We start from the raw sequence: 25,015 nt of genomic DNA, 5'->3' as shown, positions 1-25,015 counted from the left end.
GCCTCACGCTACCTTCTTCAAGAGTCCTTCATGACATTCAAGGGTCATAACTTGCCTGCTGAGATAGGCTGGTATAGGCCACCACTTAAAGTTGCTACTATACCAAGTCTGTAAAAATATCACTGCTATGTCATTTTTGCCATGGATTTTCATGTATCCACTGTCCATTGATGATAAAGCATTCACTGTCTTCTGGTACAAATGCCACTAGGCTTCCCCTAAAATCATAAACCACATTCGATCAATTATTCCTTTCATACTTTTGGTTTCAGCTCTCCATTGGGCAGAGTGCCCTGCATCAGTTCTTTCTTGTGTCAGATCTTGAGTAACACTACACTCTTACGAATACAGCATACTGTCTTGGTATCAACTCATACTAGACCGAGTATGCTGGCATTACAGAACAATAAACAACACAGATCTCTAATCGATACCCGTTAAAGCACAGCCTAAAAATGTGAAAGTCTCCTGTAACAAAGAATCCTCTTCTGAGTGCCCAAGCAAGAAATTCTTACACCTGATCCTACACTGCACTTATGAACTAGGTAGAACCAGTTCTGAAGTCTAGGCATTCAATATACAAGCACTGTCGGGAGAAAAAGAACACACACACAAATTAAAAGAGTAGAGGCCTGTGTTAAACAGCTCAAAAATACATAACTGTTAGCTGTGCCTTGATCATATATACAAGCTGATCACAATTCCAAGAAGTAGAAGAGGATTACTCACTGGAAGAAAATAGAAATTTCTTTGAAAGTAGTTTTAGAAAGCAACTACTTTGTTTATCCACAAGACCAACCATTATATTTATTCACTGACAGCTCAGAAGTAAAACTAGCGTGATATTTGACAGTATAAGAATAGCTGTATAATGTCAGATGGAAGTTCCCTCTCTAAACTCTCTGACAGTGGCCAACAGCAAACACATGGAGAAGAGAATGAGACAGAAGCAGAGTGGTACCTCCTTGATACCCTCCCAGCCCCAGCAATCCCCAATTCTCAGACTTCCTGAACTTCATGTAATTCTGTTTTTAATAGCTCCGAGTGAGATTTTCTTTCATGGTTGCTTTATTGAAGCCATGTAAACTTCTGGCATCCATATCATCTTCTAACCATAAGTTGCAGAGTTTGAATTTCTCACTGCGTGGAGAAATACCTAATTCAGTTTGTTTTAAATCTGCTGCCTGTTAACTTCATTTGATCTTGTAAAAGCCTGCCTGGGGAGAAGAACATCTATGGAATTTTTGTGGAACCTACATAAGGATCAGAGGAGATAACTGCACATTTGGATGTTACAGGGGCGCCTGCAAATAAAGCGCAACTTTCTCAGGTTATTTCACTGGTTCAGAATTCTGCCTCAGCTGATCATAGTTTAAGAATTTTATTTTCTAATGTCATTTAGTGGCCCATGTGAAAAAACCTTCTGTCCTTTGCCAAGTTTAAATTGTTAATCTGGAGATTAAAAAAATGACCAAAAGTGTAATTGTCACTTTCATTGATCACCTCAATAGAAAAACCTACAGCTGCGTGGATCTAGGGAATAAGTTATCCTTCAAAATTCTTCAATTAGAATCAATACACCACTCTGGAAAGTCACCGATAGTGACTTCAATAGTCCTCTGATAATAAAAGGGAAAATGTAACATCTCACAGGCTAAATGATTCAAACAGCTATTCTCCTTAGGTCAGCTTTAAGACAAAGGAAGCAGCATTCAAAATCAGAGTTCAGAAAGAGCCCTGAAATAAGACTAGATGTAATATGTTAATAAATCTCCTCTTTTTATTCAGCTGATTTTATTTACTAGCTTTCTATATCTCTAGCTGTTTGTATGATTTCTGTTACTGTAGTCACTTACAAATCTTAATAAAAGCCAGTTAGCTTTTTTTTTTTTTTTTTAAGGGGAACTCCTGTTTGTTTGCAAGTAAGGAATGTTTGCAAGTGAGCTGAACTTAATTGCTGGGGCAGGGGGTCTTTACTGACTAAGGAGGGAAAGATGCCACCTTCTCCATAAGCATGGGCTGCCAGAAAGGGGCCCTTGGGAGGCCATGTCTGGAGGCTGCCATGTCCCAGTGCTGCTCACTGACCCCTGGAGCCCCAGCTGCTGAGCAAAGCCCAACAGCTAGGACACACTGTGGACGTGATGACAGTTTCTGTATTTTGTTACAAAATTAGTCATTTCTCCATGTTCACTTTGTGGGAAATGGTAGGAAAAAAAAAAACAAAACACCAAACGTTTAGTCCCAGTTCAACCAGAAATGCACACTGAATAAATTCTGAATGTTGGCCAGCTCCAATTTTTATTTAATATGTTCCAATAGCCTCCTCCCCTTTCCTGGAGTGAGATGAGAGCCAATTAGTATCCGATGGCCTTTCAGGCACACAGTGATTTATCCAGGGACAAACCAGGAGATCTGAACACGCTCTCCCAAGTGCCAGAACAGTCCACTTACTATAGGACCATTTTCCCCTGTCTGCTATGAATCATTTAGGATACCACAGTTTAATATAGTATTACTGTTAAAGGAGAATAGAGTAGATTTCTAGAGCTGTCACTTTTCCTAGAAGAAGCAGGCTTTTAAGAGCCACCCACATCACAGGTGTGAAGCAGAATTAAGTGCCTTGCAGTTGTGAAAGTTCTCATCAGACTATACTCCCTTATTACTTGGACTTCATTCTCTGCTAGATCCTGGATAAGTGTTTAAAGAAGGGACATAAATGCTCCCTCCTCCTTCAATAGGCTTTTTTTTATCCCTGTCTCCCCTCAAAAATAGTTAAGAGATCCAGCAATATTCTGCTGTAAGTACCTGTAGACTTTCTAGCTCTTCTCACACACCACCTTTCAAATGTGATCTTGCAGTACAGGTATTTTAGTGCTGTTTTGCATATCCATCTGTTATAAATCACCTGAAAATGGAAAGGAATTTAAATGTGAAGTATGTCTACTTTTGGTGAAAATAAATTGGATTTGCGTGTGGTACAACAGGCACGGGTGACAGCTAACATCAGTGTATTACAGTATTTAGTAGTCAAGCAGTTTTTCAATAATTCCATTAAAAGTTGTTACTGACTAAGGCTTGGCATAGAACTGAGTAAAAGCAATAACATTTTACTTACAAAACTGATTTAAGGTTTGAAGAATTTAAATATTGTAAAGAACTAAACTAGTAAAAAAAGCTCAAAACACCAAATAAAACTCAGCATAAAGAACCTCAACAAAAGACAAATCAATCCCCATTCCCGTAAGAGCACAACGGAGATGTCTTCAGCTCTCCCATCATCCTGACTATTTCTAAAGAACAAAAGTGTAAAAATGAGATTATTACTGGATAATTTTCACACCACTGCTCAGTGGAAGCCTCATTGATCACTTCCCAAAAGCAGGCTACGACTCATCTCACATATTTGCACAAATCCTGACACAGCGTCCATAACAAAGAGCATACAAGAAGTGTTCACTTTGCAGTGAACTCAGTCTACATACAAATTCCTGGTTCTCTGGAAGCAGCGCTGTCTAAACAATCCCTTCAGAATAGGTGCAACATAGCAGCAACTTTGGTTATTGCTACATTTCTTCTCAAGCAATCGTCTCAGGACACAAATAATAATAGATAATAACAACTATGAAGACCTTGCTTGAAGACAACAAAAAGCAATATGCAACATCATATGTAACAGTGCCATCTGGTGACCACTAAAGAAGTGAACTTCCTCAGTTTCCAATTTAAAAAGTTCAAAAATTCTTCCCACACCACTTTTGGTTTCTGCAGTCCCAGTTGCCCAAGAAGTTTTATCTTTCAGAAGTTGCAAACCCATCTAGAAAGGACCCACCAGCAAAGCAGGACAAGACAAACTGCGGCAACGGCTGAGTCAGAAACTACAGTAATGGTTTCTCTTCCCAGCCTTAGATTTCCAGTGGGAAAAGGACACCCAAATGGCTCCAAGCAAAAGAGCACTCAGCTTAACTACAGCGCTCAGGCTCTGCTTAGAGGATCACATTAGGAAAGCAGCAAAACATCATTCCAGTTATAATTTGCTCTTTTGTCAAGAGATACTGCAGAAAACATGTAGACTACACTTCAAAGTGTTGCTTAGATGAAAAATTACCCCTTTTTGGAGCACGCTTTAGATACTATGATGATGAATTTCATACCGTATCATTTACTAGTCAAAACAAGAATTCATTATCAAGATTCCTGCACAATTACCTTAGCTTACAAAATTCAAGATGTTTTATGCTTTCATACACCATCACTGTCAACAGCCAGATAATAAAAACCATGTTCCAACTCCCCAGTGATGTTTTTTTCATGTGAACCATAAATAGAGAATATTAAATGGAAATAAAACAACTGAAGATATTATAAACTTAGAGAAACCTGCAGGGTAATGGGGGCAATATCTACTGTTTTGACTACAAAATCTACTAAACTACACATTGTGTAAAATCATGGAAACAGACATTAAATTAAAAAAAAAAAAAAAAAAACAACTATGAGGTTGGCGTTGGTTTTCTTTTTCCAAAGAAAGTTTCACCTCACAAAACTGAGAGAGATGTGTGATTTCTCATCCATTTCACAGGGCTTGCTTTGAGTTTTTCTATTAATTAGACAGTTTCTTTGCTTTCTGTAACTTTTCTATAACTTTCTCATCAAAAGAAGAGTTAGCTCCCTGAAACAATGATTTAAACAAGTTTGCAACCACTCAATACAGTCCACAGAAAGTACAGACATGGCTGTGTTGTCTAGGACTTCCATTTCTGCACAGCTCAGGCCCAGTTCAGAAAACAACATGCACTGAAGCCTGTCAAAGTTTAAACTGAGTGAAAGTACAATTGCAAAGTCATCAAATGTCTAAAGACATATTATAGTCACATAAGGTACACAGCTATTTAAAAATTTCTTTATTATGTGGAATATTTCTGATACATTCATTTGATCTTATTTTAAGTTGATGAATTTAAATGTAAGTTGCATCAAAATTTCAATGCACAGATTGTAGGCTATCAAGTTTATCATTGAAAGTATTTCTGAAAAACCTCTGAAATACTGAGAGTTTTATTTGATTTTAAAATAGTTTCACCAAAATGTACACTCCATCCAAACTGAACTACTTAGCTCACCACAAGAGGCAAAAGGCATAAAGCAACGGAGAACTTTAATATCACCTGTGGGCCCAAGAAACAGAAATGCAGGACAGCATCTGGAATGATGGCGATCTTGAAACTATTTGAACCTGGGGTTTGGATAAACCCCTTATCGCAAGTGAAGGCAGATGAAAACCATCGATCTAAAACCAGTTCAAATTCTGAACTTTTCTGAAACATTGTGACACTTAGAGCTGTTTTCCAGCCACATACACTTTTTAAGTTCAATAGTCTACAATAAAAAGATGATTTTACACTAAGAAAATCTACTCTTCATGACAAAAACACAAGTGTTTCATTGCTTAAATTATACACATGTATCACCATATCCTTTGGCTATGGCTGCCCATCCTTTACCTCTCCTAATGTTTGTCCTCAGCTGACTTCTACAAACTTCCCTCCCATCATCACCACCACACACACATACAGACAGCCCAGCTGTCCCCCAGTAAATATATATGTAATATATTTAAACAACACCACGAGAGAGGCCAGTCCACATGGACTGCCTCGACAGTACTGGGGCTCGTTTCCTGTTTTCTCACTTCCAGGTGAAGTTTAATATGATTATGGTTTCCATTTTTAGAGAGCAATTTTCTGAACTACTATTCAGATCTGAATCATCTGTAAATAAAGATGCCTTTAGCTTGGCATCAGCTATTTTCTCTGCAGCACTAGACTTTGTTCTTGCCCTAATGACTTCTCAGTCATAATTTTCCCCAGATTCTGATAATAGTAAATTTAGATCACAACAGATATTTTCTATTATATTCTCTGGCATCTTTGCACCAAAACCACCGCCTTATATAAGCTGCACTGAGTGCCATTCCTTTACTCCTGTAGCTGTTTTTCCAAGAGTGCTCTAACATCTAATTATGTGACCTAATACATAGTAAAAATTATTTTTTCAGATGCTCCTCTATTTATATATTCATATTGTTAAATAGATTTTATCTCCTTTCATTTACATTTTTTTTTAAAAAGTAACTGAAATCTGATCTTCTATTATTCATTTTCATACAAGGTTCATACATTTTCAAACAAATACAACAGATCTCTATTTTAGACTGGAAAATAAAAAAAAAAAAAACACAATTATTTACAAGACTTTAAGCCAAAAGTCTAGAAATCTTAGGAACTTTAATAATGCAGGATCTTTAAAAATAAATGTAAACAGGTATCAAGAAAACTTAGAACTCACCTGATATTCTCTCCTCACAGTGACTGCAGTGAGAACTTAAAACTAATTTGTCAGAGGTAGGTAGTCTCAGGAGATGAGCACCCAGCCCAAGCCTTGTCACCCTGAAGAGGTGAGAAATTCATTTAAAAGGGCCATCTTTTAAAAACAGGAGATAGGAAGGAACATTCATGTGCTGACCAGGGTAGGAAATCACCATAGAGCTGGTTAGATGGCTTCAATGAAATTAGGTAAACATAAAACATCTAAATGATTAGTAAAACAAAATTAACAAACATTTAGATTTTCCTCCAGCTGTTCTACTACAAGGTTTTTTTCTACTAGACTCCTCAACAGACACAAGGTGGACACAAGATCCATCCCACAGGTGCTGACACAAGGTTATGTGCCCTCTCCTGCTTCATACCCTGGATGGGTTTCTTTTGCATGGAACTGGCACTACGCACAGCACGCTCCCGTCCTGTCCCAAATTACATGAATGCAGAACCAATGGTCATGCACACACTACAGAAAGCACCTGCCTCACACATTAGATAAAGCTGAAATTGTACCAGCAGCATCTGGCCCTGTTTGCTTTTTAATGATTTATATATGTAATATTTTTGCAATGCTATTGCTAGATTTCCCACATGCTCTTTTATTAGCAACATCAAAGCTGATTTCCTATATGTTTCCTATAAATGCTTTGTACAGTTCATGTTCTTGGCTTTTTTCTTTATGTTTGTCTTGTGTGTTGTTCTCCTGACAGCAAGGCAAAGCAAAAACTATTTGAAGGGAGCAATAAAAACCTGGTTTTTTTTAAAGTCTGAGTATCTTGAAAATAATATGGAAATGAGAAAACTTCAGAAAACAAAAATAGTCCATATGCAAATGCAGTGACCCTCAAGAGTTTTGTCCCATGTTTTGCCCTGTATTAAATTGTTAACAAATTATCAAAAGCTTGACCAAAACATTATTTCTATCTTCTACAATTAAGTCAGATGCAAAGAGCACTGAAGTCAAGGGTTCTTTTCAATATAATTCAAAAGGCTCTGAATTAGACTATAAGTAATATCCTGCTTTGACTTGTTTTAGTTTTGTATTGCTTTGTACATTCAGGCTATTCAGCAGTAACAGTTCTTTGATAATGTCAGTTGTCCTTTTCCTCTCTTAGGAATGACTGATTTTCAGTCTTTCCTCGTAGCTTCTTTGTACTATGCCCCCAGCCAGTCTACTTGCCTTATCTCCTTACTGTCAGTAACGTCACCGATTTTACCAGCTAGCATGACCCCTGACACAGGTTTATTCTATGGTCTGTTGACCAACTTACTTTAGAAAACAGATGAAATAGTATCTTCAGATTATTCATGGATCAATAATCCTATTTGCTACGAGCTGATCCTTCACTTCTTAAAACCTCTCCTTTATATTACAACTATCATCTCATTAATGGAACAGCTCTTTAAAAATCATCAGCTGCAAGACAGTTAACTTAGCTGATCTCCCAAACCACTCATGAACATTAACTTTTAAACACCCTGTTTCTGTCAAATCTCTGAAAAAAACTGGTTTTAGCAACAATCTTAGTCTTTTTCAGTTCTAAAATAGGAAGAGTAGCACAAGGTAATAAAATAAACAACCCATCTGAGTGGGAGGAGAAGAAAAAAAGCCAGGGCCATCTCAAATTTCGCAATGATTACATTTTGTGAATTTTGTGACAGAGCTCATCTCCACTTATCTGCCCAAGATGTTGGCATCTAGAGTAAACTAGCTGTGTGGGCAGCCACTGCAGAGAGCAATGAAAGAACAGCACCTTCAGATACTGATTCGTTCCAACTCTGTACATACCTATGATGCTCTTGAAAGGTTATATTCAGGTAAGATGCATCCTCCTCTTTGTTGTGTTTTTGTAGCTGGCAGTCAATAATGGTGTGTCTGGCACTGTATAGTTATTCTTTGAAATCCAGCCTACAGTAGTAAAAGAAATCAATCATGTATCCCACTCCAATAACCCATCCTTGCCTGCACAACATTTCCTTTTCTCTACAAACGTGCCACAATCAGCATAATGGCTGCATGTTCACTCCATTTCTAAGTAAATGTTTTATTCCAGTAATTCTCAGCCCATGGAAACGCAAGTGTTTCAGAACACAACTCAATGCTTGATAGACACAATAAATCTTTCTGTCTTTTCTTTTGCCAGTATTCTCATCAGTGTGTTTTTGATCAGACCTAACTCACAGCACTTTTATGATTTTTTCCTGAACTGGTTTATTTCCGCTGTAATTAAGCTTTTTTCCTCTTTGAGGTTCTAAGACTCCCACCATTCAGTAAAATTGATGGTATCCACACTTCTTGAGACTGATACAGATCTCAAGGATTTCCATTTAATTTCCAGATGTTTTTTTATCAAATTGCTACCTAATCGGGCTATGTTTTTATATCCAACTAAATATTTTCTTTAAAGGGAGCCACTTCAACAAGAAGCATTGGCAGGTACTTTACAATTTCTATTTTTGTCTGTAATCTGTGCTGTGTTAGTCAAAATAATAAAACAATGACTCCCTTATAGCAGCAGACCTGAGGTGTCTACAAAGGCAAAAGTTTAGAAACATTCTCTTAAGAGTTTTCATTTCTTGGCAACCAGTCCATTTCACACGCTGGGCCTGACTTATATGAGATTTCAAGACTCTCAAAAAGCTGCAGGAGGACGTTATCATTTAATAGGTGTCCAAAGAACATCCTCAAGATTTGCACATAAAAAACATTACAAAATCTTCTATCTTGGCTCCTCCCCAAGGTCTATGGATCCATGCAGGGGCTAGAGTCATGGACAAGCACACAGAAGGAATATTTTAGGATACTGGTAAAGGGACCCGGTGATTTCCCTAAGTCTTATTCCATAAACTTCTACTGCAGAAGAGGATGATTAGTCTAAGGATCATATTCTCTAAACAGACTGATCGCTTTTAAAGGATAAATCAGCTGGGCCTGTGGCATAAATCTAAGAACAAAGGCAACCTCACAAAAGCAAAAGGTGTATCTTTCCCTCTTGATGAGTTCTGCTTTCCCCCTCACACCCCAAGAGCAATATTTACATCAAACAGTTTTCTTCAGACAACATTTTCAATAAACAATTTACCTATGATTGAAATGAATACTTAATCCATCATATCTTCCATCATTCCAGACTCCTTCTTTCGAAAGGCCTGGTAGAGACCTCACTAGATCTCTACAAAGAAACCTGATAAACAAACAACATGTCGTAAGGCCTTACTATGTGACTTGTAAGACTTCAGATGTCAGAGCACATTCTCTGATGTCTTCTAGCAGCTAAAGCTCTCAACTGGCGGCATTACAGCTAGCAAAACAATATTGAACAGAACAACCATTCCAGATAACCGGTCAAAATTACATTTATTTCTGTACCTTTGTCTTCTAATGTTTAAAATGTGCTGTGATCACCAGTTACCAGTTCCTGAAATCAGGCAGTTATCTGTTATCAGCAGCCCAGCATTGCTCATTCTGCACCTGTATCCCTTCCAAAAAATACTACAGTAAAAGGAATTACTTTTCAGCTTGGTCTAACCAGACAATTTATCTAAGATTTAGACTTCAAAAAATTATGTAACACTGAACCAATGTCAAATTCTGTTAAGATGGGAGGCTGAAGAACAAACAAAGACTTCAGACTCGCCAAGTCCTCCTGGGTCTTAGGGGGGGCGATCACCACTGATGACCTACAAGACACAAGCCTACTTCAACCACATCAACCCTTCATTTTATTGCTGTCTGTGGGGCTAAAACCTACTGGTAGGCCCAATGAAGTATTTGCCCCTCCAAGGATTGTTTAAGCTCAGCTTTGACTACAGGAAGGTGAAGGATTACAACTCATCATCTGCAATTGTGACATTTTCCAGTGTGGCACAAACCCCTGGGGCCAGGAGTTCTCCCTCAGATCCAATCTCTTCTCAAATTCCTGCCATGGCTGCCCACCCCAATCCTGATTCTTCCCCTGTCTCAGTGACCAGACATGCTATCTTGCCTAAATCCTGCCACGTTCCCATATCACTTTGCTTCTCATGCTCTCATTTTTTTCCCCTCAATACCTTTTGTCACGTTGCCTTTAGCCACACTGGTTTGGCCTTCAGGGAACCCTTCAGTCAGAACAGAATTTACCAGTTTTGTGAACATTAACAAGGAAAAATTTGACCCTGGAATATTTGCACACAAAAGGGCCTGCTCTACAGCATTAAGGTTTATGAGCTTTCTTCTGACTCCTGTATCAGTTCACATCAAAATGCACAATCTTATTTGTCATCAAACAACTATCTTTCTGGAATCCAGTATCTTAACCATGAACACACATAGGGAAAAACCTAAATTTCAGTGTTATCCCAATTACTTGCGATTATTAATCACAAATCAGCTTTTGAGCTTCAGCCTTGCTGAGAGCTACAGACAAGCCTTCATCTGAATCTGACTGAGCAGCTGAGAGAAGAGCTGGGTGAGAGGCAGCTAAAATGGCTGCCGCCTTGCTCATCGCTCAGCCTGAGAAAGCGGCACAGTCCTTTGATGCTTTCTGGCAAGTATCATGTTGGACAGCTTAAAAACTCTAGTTAAAAACTTTATTTAGTAGTACTTTTACTACCTTAAAACTGGCACAACCTGTTATTAACCTGGTGTGATGTTTACAAGACTGTTCTAGCAGATTAGTTAACAGTATGGAGGTACGTTACAGCAGTATTTTCCCAAGTATTTCTTATTTTATACCTTAGGCTATAATTCTAGTTTTATTATTAAGAGCTATTCCCCTTCAAAATAAAAAAAATCAAAATCTGTATATCAACGTTTAAGTTGTTCCGACACTTAAACCACAGAGCTGAACTGAAAGACAAATGTAATCGTAATAAAGCTGACTCCTTCACACAACGAAACATGATCTATGGGATAACAGGAATTAGAAGTGACCCATTGTGCAAGAAGAGATGATGTATTTTAAATGAGGACGGCCCTCACGTTTCTGCATCCAAAGCTGCTTTTAAATAGTGTGAACAGGAAGCTGTCATCTTGTTCAAACCACCTTCAGAGACTTGAAACAGTTTTCTAGTCACCAAACTGAACTCTTTCAGGTGTTACTGAAAGCAGGACTCTGTACTCTAATCAGACACGGGTCCTGAGAGCAACGGCAGAGGGGCTTAGACCCAAGCTCAACCCTCAGTCTCTCAGGTTATAACAGAGTTCCCTAACTTCAGGCCTATGGGCTTTTATAGCAGTTTCTTCTCCAGCTGCACTTCCACTTTTACATACCTGAGTAAATGATCAGGAACTGAAATTTGTGTCTACCAAACCCCCAAACTGGACTGTAGTGTCAGATTCTGGATTTGACCAGGAACTGCACCCTGGAGCCAAGAAACTTTTCCAGCTGTAAGTTTTGTTGAAATTGGTACACTTCCATCAAAAGTTTTAAGTTTCAACAAATTGGCAGTTTTTTGATACTAAAGTGACTTTGTCAGAAAAATCCCCAATAAGCTCGAGCTCTAATTCTGAATAATACAGCCAAGCTTTCTAAAAGACCACAAGGATTCTTCTGCTTAATCAACTGCTAATTGCTACTTAAAAGGAGCAATACGTGTTTAAAATCAAGAACTTGATGGAAATATCAGAACAGTGTAGATGATGCTAATATGCGTCAAAATTATGAGATCTTGAAAATTGTCTCAACACAGGGATAAGAAAGACTAGATTAAATCACTAGAGACTCAACTGGGACAAGAAAAAAACTGAAAGAAACTTTTTCAATGGCATGGACATCTGAATATTTTGAAAGTATGCTAATTCTCTGTGCCCACGAAAAATAAAATGACAAATGCATGATATACTGCTTTTAACTGTTTTCAGATACCTCAAGAGGAGAGAAAATGGCAAGGGTAATGTGACAAAGCTGCAGCCTAACATAAGTTTTCACGGCCTAGAGAGCCATGAAAGAGGGGCAAATACTAGATAATAATTTGGTTAACTGAAAGAGCTCATTATCTTTTCATTTTGCTAATCATAATCTCCCTGATCTCTAATAAATTATAAGGGAGGGCATATAAAATGCCTGTACTATACCATACATGACTACTGGTAGATTCTTAAAGCAATCTCTAGGCACCTCAAAGGGGCTCGATTTTTATGGGTACTGCACACCTCACATTAGTCACCCTGTGAGGTGTAGGTTCTCAGCTATAGTAAAGCCCTGTTCATTATTTTACCTACTGTGTTTCCCAGGATCAAAACCTCATCTATGCAGACCTCAATACTCTCCCCCTGGTATGTCATCAAGAATGTGTTGTATTTTCCTCTGAAACACCTCAGGTGCCAAGCACAACCTAAATGGCAGTTTGAGGAAACTCTCTCAGAGGGGATGTTGAATGTGTGCAAACATGTGCTCTGTTTTTGTAAGGGCACCAGCCAGATCCCTGCTGATGCATCAAGTGCAGGAGAATATTTGGCACCAGCCACTAGCCCGAGAATTTATCCCCTTGTAGGTAGTGGAAAAACATTCCAGTTTTAGCTATTCGATTATATTGGGCCTATACATAAATGAAGTATTCTGTCTGTCTTTCTGTGCAAAGACCAGCAAGTCTATCCACTTGGCTGATGCTTCTGGGTAGGCAAGGCCCAGAGGCCTGCACTTTTCCTACTTATATTTTAGCCCCTATTTAAACTGAGCAGTATTTGCCTATGAGAACAAATCTCAGGACAGGTGGGGGTCTCTGCATTTCAAGTGCAGGCCCTGATCGTTGCTCTGACAACAAACCCAGCCCGCTCTCTGCAGCTCCTCAGCAGTCTCCTACAGTTGCAGCGAGTTTCAACTATGGCGGTGTTGTTTTCAAGTGTCCATTCTGTAACTTAACACATCTCTCATTTTATCCTTAAAAATTTTTATTATTTGGGAATCACTCGGAAGCAAAGTACCCGACAAAAGTTTAGTTAACTAGTTTTATGCAACAGAGGCCTTACTACTAGAGAGTCATTTCCACTCGTTTAAGTACTTTCTGAAAGGTACAGTTTGTCTCAAGGAGACACTCAAACGCCTTAATCTTAGTCCTCAGACCAAACAGCATGGACAACTTACTGGACTGTGCAGTGGCTCCCACAATGGAAATGGAAACATAGTGGGGAAAGGACGGTGAATGACTGAATTTTGTCTTGACATGGAAGCAGAATAAAGTCATGGGAGCTGGGAAGCACACCAGGTTCATTAACATAAGAGATGAGTAGGAAGAAGTTTGTTCTAATGGGGGTGGGGTGGGGGGGGCAGTCGCTCAGAAATGTGTGAAACTGAAGGATGAAGGAAATAAAAACCCAGAATCAAAGACAGCAGAGAGTACCATGAGAGAAGTAATGAGGCCCTCAAGGCAGACAAAAGAAAGAAAAAGTACAGACTGAAAGAATGAGTTTCCTACAAAAGAGAGAGGCAAGAGCACAGTTCAGTCAAAGCTAACAGGAAAGACTAAGAGTGCTCAGACCGGATTAAGAGCCAGAGAGGTTAAAGGAAGAAATGTGCCATGCCCAGACCTCACCGTTCAATTCCAGCTTTAACACTCACGCTGGTATCTTTGGCAGCATTGGCAATTATATTTTAGTCGTGCCTAGAGGCTCCAACCATCCTGAAGCCCTTCTACACTCGTCTAATACATTTTAGGAAAATGTTTATACATATATTTGTACTTTAAAACTTGAATCTTATTAGACTAAACATGTTTTATTTAACTCATTTCCAGTAAAAACAAAATATATGTGTCTCAATACATTGGGGTTTTTCCTAAGTGCCAAGAATCTTCTAGCATTCAGACATCTCTATAATGAACTTTAATAAAAGATTAAAAGGCTACTTTGTAAATGCTTGGAATAAATATAAGCAGAGGGGAGACAATTTCCTTTTTCTTTTAAACAACGCAGCAAAGCATGAGGCCCTCCAAATAATAAAAGAATGTTTATGGCCTCCCTTCTTCTTCCCGTAACAATCTTGATGTTAAGTACAAAAACCTTTAGCTCATCACAGGCACATTTCTCTTCAGTATCTCATGCTGAAGAGCCACAGAAATATAGAAGTACTGACTTGTTAGGGGCCTTCTGACAAAAAGGTTGAAACAGCTGTTGTATTGGATAACACAGAGAAGCAAGATTTAGGATATCTGGAAATGTATTGTGATGTAAATAACAAAGTACATAAGAATTAGGAAACCAAAAAATTGACTTTGCTCAGCTCCCTCCAAGTCACGCTGAACTGAGGAAGAACATGTTTTCACTCGCACAGAATGAGCTACTCCAGCAGACGCAACCCCGAGCAGGTTTCCATTGAAAACAATGACTTAATAGAAGATGAAAAAACATGGAGAGTGGAAGCGTCCCCCCCTTTCCAGATATCATCTAGGTTTATAGTGCACAGAGTGGCCATCATGGGTTCGTAGCATCAGAACAGCAGAAAGCTTCTGATTAAAGAGGCAAACTGAAAGAGGTACCTTTCCTTCACTTACCCTCTATAGAGCAAAGAGGATCACATGCTCAAAATCTGGCTTTTGCCCATCTCCACAACATAATGCAGGTCATCTGTAGCATTCAAAGAAAACCAAATTAATTATGATGAATGAGGCCAGATGATAATTTAAAAAAAAAAAAAGAGCTGGAATTAAGTATCTCCTCTCTTCAATCTTAAATCTTCCTAAAAATTGAGACACATTAATGAGCAGATCATTATTTTGGCAAAATTATTCTAAATTATCATCCCATGCTTATTAAGGGTAACTCTGGGCATGCCTGAACTACAGATAACAATTTAAGGTTTGCAGTCAACTGAGTAGGCCTTACCACAAGCCTGCACTAGGAAGATTAGAATAACTTACCTCTTCTGCTTAAGCACCCTTAACCTTTTTAGTGTGAACTCTGCCCAAAAAGAGTAGAATACATAGTGGTAAAATTATCTGCGATTCATTACTACGCTATGGTTTTCAGTCCTGTTGCCCCACAGCATTACACTTTTGCTCACAGGATGTGATCTGCACGTTCATTTTCGCTGACAGAAATGAAGCTCTAACTGATGAAGAAATGAAGACAGTATGAGTGACCTTCTCATTAAGACACATTTTCAGGAGTAAATGCATGGATCTACGGAAAAACGCAGCCTTCCTTCACAGTGGATGTGGCTAGTCAGCTGTACTGCAATTTTTATCATCTTTCTCTTACTTCATCTAGTACCTCCCCCCCACCCCAGATTAAATTGCAAAGTTTAAAAAAATCAGTTGCCAAACCACCCCTTCTCTCACTTTCATTTCTGTGTACAAGGTCATATATCCATGTTCAAATGAAATTATTTGGTAGCAGTCTAACTGAGGAACAAACCATGGCAGTGTTTTCCCCTGTTTTCAGCTAGTGTAGCTAGCAGCTTTATTAAGCAGTTTCTAATGTATTTTATCAATTAAAAAAAAAAAAATCAAAAAATACAAATGACATCAAGGAATGGAAACAGAATATGGATAAGGTTCGGCCTCTGTGATGTATTTTAGATTAAAAATCACCATGCATATGTCATTTAAACGTGACTGGCACTCTTTAGGTTGGAAACAAGTTTCCCTAGGAATAGCCAATGGGAGAGGGGAAAAAATGAACTGTCGCCAACAAAAAATTGGCTTTCTTAAGAACTATTAATAAGAAATCTGATGAGAAGGGCATTTGTCTGCCCGACTGGGTAAATATGAAGTATTTCCACTGTTAATTTTTTTCATACAGTAAATCACTAAAACATAAAGCAGTATCAGAAAAATACTCCAGAGCCAACACCTCTCATCCAAAATCAGTTGGTAAAAATAACTTAATAATTATACTTCTTACAAATATGTTTATGTTCTAGTTCAGAACTATTTTTAAAATGCTCTAGAAAGGCAAACAGCCATACAAACAGTTTGTTGCATGAAGTGCCAACTGAAACAAGCATGTAACAACGTTGTGAAATTACACTATCTGACACATTCAAAAGCTTATTCAGGTGCTTATTTAAGCCTATAAAACCTGTAGGGAAATAAAGACAGGACGACATTTCAGTCAGCTTAGCATAACATTTTTCTAGTGAAATTGCACAGCAACATATTAATGCTGAAAAAAATGTCAGCAGTAAAAACAAATGCCAATAAGCTAAATGCTTCTGTGAAAAAAAAAAAAATGCAGCTACTAATAAGGTAACATCAGCATACTACAAAGGCATGACAGTCTTAAAAGCAGTTTACAGCATCAAATGTATGCAGTCAAAATATCATAAAGCGTCTTAACTGCACTCTAAAATGAGAAAACAAGGCAGTTTATACCACATGCTGTGTGAAATCTGTGTCTCAGATCATTCTGCCAACACATACAATTTGGAGGAAACCACTGAACTTTTCATTATTCTTTGAACAAGCAGACAACAAGAATATCTCAGTGTCAGAGCTTTTTCACAGACAATATAAATATTCCTCAACACATCTTAACTTCGTCATCAATTCACACACTGGAATGAGACACGCCATTCTGTCCAGCATGATTTCTGGTCTGAAAAACAAGGCAGAAAGCAAGAATTGGTTGCTAAAAAAGGTCTTGTTCATACCTACCTGAAATTCATTCACTGACAGAAATATCATGACAAAGTATCTCTTTCACCATGACCCAATTCATCTGCAAGTTAATTCAGATCAGACTACATGTGGAAAGGGATGCTTAAGGTGAGATCAGACAGGTGATCAGAGAGGGAGGCCTGTAGGAGTATGCTTGTGTGAATTTAAATGAAAAAAATGTGATGATTCTTAACATCACAAGGGGAACAGAAAAGACAATGCTATTCAAAATGCATAAAGTACCAAATCATGAAGTTTTAGTCATCTGTTTTCCATAGCTTAGTAACAGTCATCCATATATTCTTTTCACACCCAAAAGTGCCACTGAAGTTACACCAAGAGGATTGTCAGATCAAGATCTAGATGCTAAATGATCCACAGTTGGAAAAATACGACTACAATAAGCACTTAACCATCTGAAATTTTATTCTTCTATGCTCTTTCAAACACGCAACACACTTTTCCAAATCTACTTCCCAAACCATTCTTTACCCATTATACTATTTCCCAGGAGAAGCATTTGTTGCCTTGACTAAGAAAAAAAATAAGACTGCAAAGAAACCAACAAGAGATTAAAGTTAACCATCTTCGATGGTGACGTCTCTGGACACATATGAATAGCAACATGATCTCCTTGATGCAGTTGTTCTCTCCATGGTCTTTGTAGTCACCTTTAGTTCATTTTTATATCTCACTCGTATTATGTTTCAGCAGTGTCTGCTCCTTAAACTCAGCAAAAATGGATTAGCACCACTTATGTGGAGCTCACAGCACTACTGATGTCTTAGGTTGCAGGTTGCCTAGCTCTAAAGAAAACACTTTACCTGAAAAACTTAGCCCATTTCTGAATACACAATCGTAATGTTTTCATCTAAACTATCCCTTCAAGAGAGGCATGCGATACAACCATACTAGCAAAAATCATTTACATACATTCTTATAAACACCTGTTTGTTCTTAATCCAGAGTTTCAAATATTTCCCTTTTAGAGCAAAAGAGTATTTTACTCATTAACAACAAAGGGAACACAGTGTGTAGGAAGTATTTTATTTTCATTGCCCTAATCAATTATCACAAGCAATGGTGCATAAAGTACAAGACTAGAAGACGAATTTTGACTCTCACAAACTGAGTATATTTGGAGGAAACAGAAGAAACAAATTTTCCTCATTCACACACAGAAAAAGACAAACACGAGCTGCTCACTAGAGTTTAACCAGACGTCACAACAAAATCCGCTTCAGAAATTCCTGTCCACATCTGTTCACTCCCAGCCAGATATTGCAGGTAGTTACATCAACTGTGCCAGTTTAGACTGGTGAAATCTGTCCTGAAACTAACATTTTGAATAAAGCCACAGAAGGAATATTTCACCTGGTTAACAGGGCAGGCCCAGAGGGCAGCTGAAGAGGCACATCCAATGAGACAGCAAACTGCTACACAGGAATGTACATGTGGCTGAGGGTAAAGGCAGGGAAAAGAAACTCTTAAACCAGTGTCACAGATACAGTTATATGTATATATATGATATATATATACAAATACATACATATTTGCTTTCCGGCTTGTTATTTCACTAACAACCTATAAGAGCCACAATCTCCAAAAAAACACGTCCATAAAAAAAAAAAACAACACACTCCTTCTTGTAGTGGATGAATTACACAAGGAAATGCACACTCACCTCTGTCAAGGACTGTGTTATTGATTATTTAACAGTACAGTCACTCTGGACCTGCTGATTGAAGAAAGTCTATACATGACACTGTAAACCCTAAACAAACCAAAACACTAAAAACAGAAGCTGAAGTCCATCTTTGCATGATTGCATTAATACAAGTCATGTACTAAATCACTCTCTCCAAGTGGCATTTGTTGTGGGCTTGAAGGCCCACAAGTCAGTTTGAATCCTCTCTGGATCTAAACCTGTCCCCATGGAAGGCAGAGGGCAACAGACTGAACGGAGATAGCCTTCAGGTCAAAACACAGGAGTCGGTGAGTCCCCATCCAGCACCATTAGTCTTGCCTTGGCCGTGATACAGTAGAGATTACTTGAGACAGGAATGAGGAGAACAGAGGAAAGAGGATATTTGAACAAAGAATAAAGAAGAAAAAAAAAAAGAACAAAAGAACTTCCTGCTCTGGAGGGATACAGAGAAAAATTTGCCTTTGGATATGAACGGTGACAATGAAATAGGTAACTGTGGTAGTTATACTATTAGACAAAACCAGAAATGTCTCATACAGATAGCAGAGCTAAGTCCCAAACGTTCTGTTTATAATACTTCTAAGGACCTAAAGGTCTTAATTACAATACACCTGAAATGATATGCAACCCCTAGAGAAAAAGTCACACCTCTTAATGGAAAAAACCACTTTGCTTTCTGCCAGCCCTCATGACATCAGTGCTAAAGTGAACAAGTACCAGCCTGTGCCACCTCTCCTTGGCAGCCATTTATGTTCTCACACTCCCTCAGATAGAAGTGATGACATGACGACTAAATCTGAATTATGGGGCAATTCAACAAGGATACCGGGTTCTTTGAAAAAACACATGTAATGTGGCAAGTAGATCCTGATTTTTTTCAAGCCCCCATCTCAAGCTCACTAGCTTTGGTTAACCTTAATTCCAATGAATAAAAACTCTGAAAATGGAGAAATTCAGTATAGAGCTCCAAAGGATTTCCATTTCGTATTATTTTTCTAAAGTGAACATTCAACATGTCTGTCTTCGGAAGGAAAACAGAGGATTTAAATGCTATACAAAAATCATACCTTGTGAAAACATTTAATGCTCAATAGAGTGTTGCTTACTCTTGTATCTTTCAAAAGACATCAATAATGAATGAATGTGATGATTCACCATCTCAAAATCTGCTCTGACTACTAATAAATCTCTGAACGGCCATGACCATTCCCTATTCAAGGGAACTTTAGCAAACAGACTGTAGAATTCTATAAAAATTCAAATAAAATATTAATTGTAAATTTAAGAAGCTCTTTAGTTAAAAAGAGAACAGATGTATAGCTAAATGGAATTACAGATCTAGTAGTGGCAAAAATAGCTTATCTCTCATCCACTTCTCTACCCACATAAAAACGTATCATGTTTGCAGAGGAAAAAAATCACAGATATTATCAGACCTCTTTTTTTTGTTGTTTTGTTTTGGGGTTTTTTTGTTGGCTTTGGTTTTTTTGGGGGTTTTGGCGTTTTTTTTGTTTTTTTTTTTTTTTTTAAACTTGTAAAGAAGGAGTGCAAGCCTGCATCTGTGTTATTGATTTGGCTTGCACCAGTATCATGGTTTGCAAGTGAATCCCCTTATAATCAACACTTACATGCTTTGGTTCATTATTTTTTTTTTTAGAGTACTTTTGGTGAGCTTGAGCTAGCTTCCCTTCTAATGAAACCAAACTGGAAGCCCCACTCTGGAAGCAGTACCGCACACATGCCCGACAGAACTAGGGACACAAGGGTACAAACCGAAGACTTGTTCTTTGGGAAGCTTCAGACCACAAGAGGGCTAAGGAAGTGTTTTCTTGGGGACAAAGCCAAACCCTCAAAATCACACATCAGCTAAATGCAGAGGCCTCAGCATCCAGTCCTTCAATGAACTTAACCATTCCTCTTGCATCAAATTACTTGGCTAACGTAGACATGGCTGGACCCAGCCATACCTGCGGAAAGCCAGCTAGGGTATGAAGCTTCCTGACTTCTGACAGTAGACCCCACAAACAACAAAAGAGTTATCAGATCTGCTGCCTGTTTATCAGAGCTTTTAATGGAGGATAAGAGGGAGCTAGCAAAGGAAGGGAAGAAAAAAACAAAACCTAAAATGATTGTACCATTTGAACTGAATGCATGATTAGATGTTGCAAATTAATGTTCTACCTCTACCTCAGGAAAGTGTCCAGTTAGGACACAGGAAGCACTAGAAAAAGATTGATTTCTATACACTCACTGTTTCACACAGCTTCTTTGGGAAATTATTTAGCACAGTTTATAGATGGACTAAATCCCCGCTAGAGCAGTAAGGCTGTTTCAAGGTGCAAATAACGTTTCTTTCCTAGCAAAGTGAAAATAAAATATGTACATATGTATCGAACTTTCACGTTATTTGGCTGTCATATGGCTTCATGACAGTTGCAGACCACATGAACCATGTCAAGTCTCAGTTCTTTGCGGAATACATAGCAATGAAAGTGGAAACTTGTTTTCTTTTCTTCCGATCATACAGCCAACATTTGTCTTTTACAAAAGTAAACTTTTTTAATTGCTAAATACCATTTTCAAGAGTCATTTCAGTACTTGAGAGTTTATGCGATAGCACTAATGACTTCACTTAGAATTTCCCACGAGCGATTCAAACACAATTTACCCTCAGGAAACCAAAGGGGGAAAACAGTAATTAAATGTCAAGCACCAGAAATAAATATTTGCTGAAGTCAAGGAAAACCAATTCCATGGTAACAAAATTTCTTACATACAAGTTCAATGAAGGCTTTGGCGGTACCCTTATTTGAAGAAAACTTTTCTCCTAACAGAAAGCCACCAGATTGAGTAGAATTCTCTCAGAGTAATTCATTGCTCAAACTACACCAGGATCAAAATCTGATAAAAGTAACGCAGAGAATTACACTAAGTCTCAGTCCCACACTGGTGACACACAAAGCAGACAGCTAATCACATACCTTTTTCTCAGTGATTTCAGTTCTACTCTTTCCCCAGAAGGATCACAATTCCAGCCGGAAGCTGTGTCTGAATCTATAATCAAGATTACTGGACTGTAGCTAAAAGCTGGAAACACAAAACTCATGGAAGCAATCTCTCAGAGGTTTTCTAAGAGAACACACCCAGTATTTTAATTATAAGAAACAATAAAAGGCAAAAACTGACATGTCCGCTATCCTCTTATTCCCATAGCCTTGTCAAAGCATCTAACCAGAACATGCCTATGTAAAGCTTTAAGCTATGGTAAAACTCCCAGTAAAATTTCCATTATTCTCTAGAGTATATAAGTATCCCATTTATAGACTCCAATTTCTCATTTAACAAATTAATTTCCCTTCTACAGGTATGAAGACTACCTAGAACAAGCTTAGTTATAGCATTCCAGTGGTAGATATATTAAAACCTTCAAAACTTGTGCCAAAAGCCAACTGGCAGAGAAACGTCAGATGAAAACATTTACCCCACATCATAATCTGAAAAAAGTAACACCGTGCACTCTTTGAAGCATTATTTTAGATCAAATCTATGGTAAACTAGGACTTAAGGAGATTTGTTCATAGCACACTTATGCATAATGTCCTAATCTTATTTATTCCAGAACCTGGAACTTTCAGTAAAATACCAATTTTTTCCAGTTGTACTTTCTTTGGTTTTCTTCTGAAGATTCTTGCTGCTGCATATGTTTTTGCTGTTACTTTTCAGACATGAGGACATTTACCATGATTTAAGGGCGATTCCCCCTCTCATTTTTTTCTCCGCCTACAATTTCAGATTAAAGTTTTAGCTGTTTCACCCTCTTGCCACTGAGCGTACATTTACAGAGACCCAGATGCTTTAAAGACAACTGGACCGTTTGTGCATTAGCATAAAAACATACGAAACCAAGGCCAGCCTTCATTCTCTTTGAAACGTATATTCTAAAATCCAGTGTTTTTAACAACAAAATTTATCACTCATAAAAAAACATGGCATAATATCACAGACATTTAAATTCCAATGTTGCTATGTAGAGGAAATTTTCAGTGTTTTCCTATTATATTTCCAGTCATAGAAAACCTACATTTTAATTCCAAGCTGACTAAGAACCCAAAACAAACTCAGACTGGTAATAAGCCTTTTTCTCTTAGCCAACAATATCTTAACTAAACTTTCCATTTCCTTTGTTTACAAAGTTCCTTCTAACTCCCATGTTACGTTCAGCACAGATTCTGCGAGCACCATTCATCTGTAAAATTACGGCTAAATGGGATAGAAAAATGTTATGACGTGCAACAGCGTTGTCACTGACCACAGGTCCCCATGCATTCTTCTGTATTGTACGTACACAAGTGACAGAATTTATTTTGAAGAGATATGGGTCTGCAAACCCACCACATTTTGATCTTTTCTTTGTTGCTTTTCTCCACAAACACCTAAATTTTGTCCTCCTTCAGGCAAGCTAGAAAATAGTCTTAAAAAAAACCTAATGCAAAATAACGTGTGTTTGTGAGAAGTGCTAGAACAGTGAAAATGCCAAAAGACAACAAGAGTTTATCCCCAGAGAAGGTTCTGCAGTAAAGCCTCAACTGCCCATAAATCTCAGTCCTTATCTGAAGGAACTGCCTTGGAGGCACAAGTGGATAGTTGTCTCCATGCCCATTCATTCCTTATTAAAGCTGCCAATTTTGCGTCTTTACACAAAGGACCACAAGTCCAGTATTTGCTAGGTTTTTTTAGTTCAGCTATGCAGCTCAGCTATGCAAAACAGCAGAAAAATTCAGTACACATTCCAGATTAAAAGCGCAAAACCAAAACCTAAATTCAAACCAGTTTCTTTTTACAGAGTACAGAATACATATGGTCTATTTTTATTCTTACCACTCCAAACAATACACACTGCAAGATACCTACCAGTGATCACTGGATGTGCTGGGGAGCTTCCTGCTCTCTCCCAGTCTGCAGGACTGCTACCCAGGGAACACCATAACCACTATTAAAGCCGTCTGTATCAAGTCTTAGGACAATTATAGAGGTAAATCACGTAGCCTGGATCTGCTAGCCATGGCTTTTACACAGATGTCCAATCTGCCTATTTGTAACAAGCACAAACCATTAAAAAGTGAAACAAATTCCACAGAACTACTTGGCTTCTTGTGCACTGCAACAGACATACCAGATTTCAAGTATAAAACTTGTTGTTTGGAAGATTTTTTTAATTGCCAAAATGCTACCATCTGTTCTAGGTTTACTGAGAAAGATGGGAAGGGCTGTTGCAGCCAACAATTTCAGTTTATTTAAGAAATCAGTGGGAAAATTTTAATTGTACATCTGAGACCTTTCCAACCTGCCCTAGCTTTGGTCCCCTGGCCCGTATGTTTGAACATTGGTGCTGTGTCCAAAGATGACACTGCTTCTGAAACTCGGTCTCAAGTTTCTTCTCGGCGCAAGGAAGCATCACTTCTCACATTGTCTACGGGGCTTCTTGCAGGTTTGAAACCTACTGCAAGAAATTTTGTTTTTGTTAGAAATGATTAGAAATTGAAAGCTGGAAGGAAAAAAAATTGCCCTACATCCCTGGCCTGGTCACGTAACTAGAAGTCCTAAGAAAATCAAGGTCATGACTGTTATCCTTTTAGGAGAGACTAGCAGCACACCACCAGCCTGAACTTAAAATACTCCAGGCCAGCCCTACAGAAAATGGAAACGAAGTTAATCAGCTCCATGTGAAAGAGCAACAGGAAAAGCTGTGGGTGTCCCAGGGAGGCAATGCCTCCTCAAGCTTAGAAACACTTCTTGACACATTTTGACCCGCTGTATCCTATTTTGGAGCTATGGCACAAGGTACAATCTAACCTTGAGTGGGAGAAGGATAAATGTGGTTATAAAAATCAGACAGGGTGAGAGCTAAGTGAGGGGTCAGAGTATGCCACAGCTGAATATAACCAAATACTTGCACTTTGAATAGTTGAGGCCGGTAGTTGTCAAAAATGAGATACCGAAAGAGATGGAATTAGCTCACCATCATGGCAGTCCTGACTTTCTTATATTTCTAAAAGGAAAGGCATGTTGTATTTCTTTCTATAAATCCTAAATGCCATTTCAAATATTAGGCCTTTCCCTGTAGATAAGAGAGTAAGTGTTAAAAAGTGTAGCTGTCTCTAAATAAAAAGCTAAAAATTGAAGGAAATATCTTTGCCAAAATATAATAGCAGCCTCTGAACTCTTTCTTTAATTTCATATCTGGCTTCTGTTTAATCAAAACAATCTCTTCCCCCCATTAAAAGCCACTTTGGCTTAGATCTCTAGAAAACCCAAAGTGCAAGGTCAGAGCTAGAGCTGTTACTTGAAAAAA

General features: G+C 38.2%; 1 long non-coding RNA gene across 1 annotated transcript in view; it reads right to left on the bottom strand.

Annotated features, from left to right (window-relative positions):
* Nucleotides 1-8,168: 8,168 nt before the first annotated feature.
* LOC148051575 (uncharacterized) overlaps nucleotides 8,169-25,015 on the bottom strand; it is a 97,417-nt gene continuing 80,570 nt past the window's right edge. The window contains exons 8-9 of the long non-coding RNA XR_015700164.1: nucleotides 14,850-14,922; nucleotides 8,169-8,289 (exon numbers count right to left, since the gene is read on the bottom strand). This is a non-coding gene — a long non-coding RNA (uncharacterized LOC148051575). The remainder of the gene's footprint in view (nucleotides 8,290-14,849; nucleotides 14,923-25,015) is intronic.

Source organism: Nipponia nippon, unplaced genomic scaffold (assembly GCF_047370975.1).
Source record: "Nipponia nippon isolate SJK-2023a ecotype South Korea unplaced genomic scaffold, ASM4737097v1 scaffold_6, whole genome shotgun sequence".
Lineage (NCBI taxonomy): Eukaryota > Metazoa > Chordata > Aves > Pelecaniformes > Threskiornithidae > Nipponia > Nipponia nippon.
Note: the sequence above shows the minus strand (reverse complement) of the source record. Positions and strands in the feature narration are given on the sequence as shown.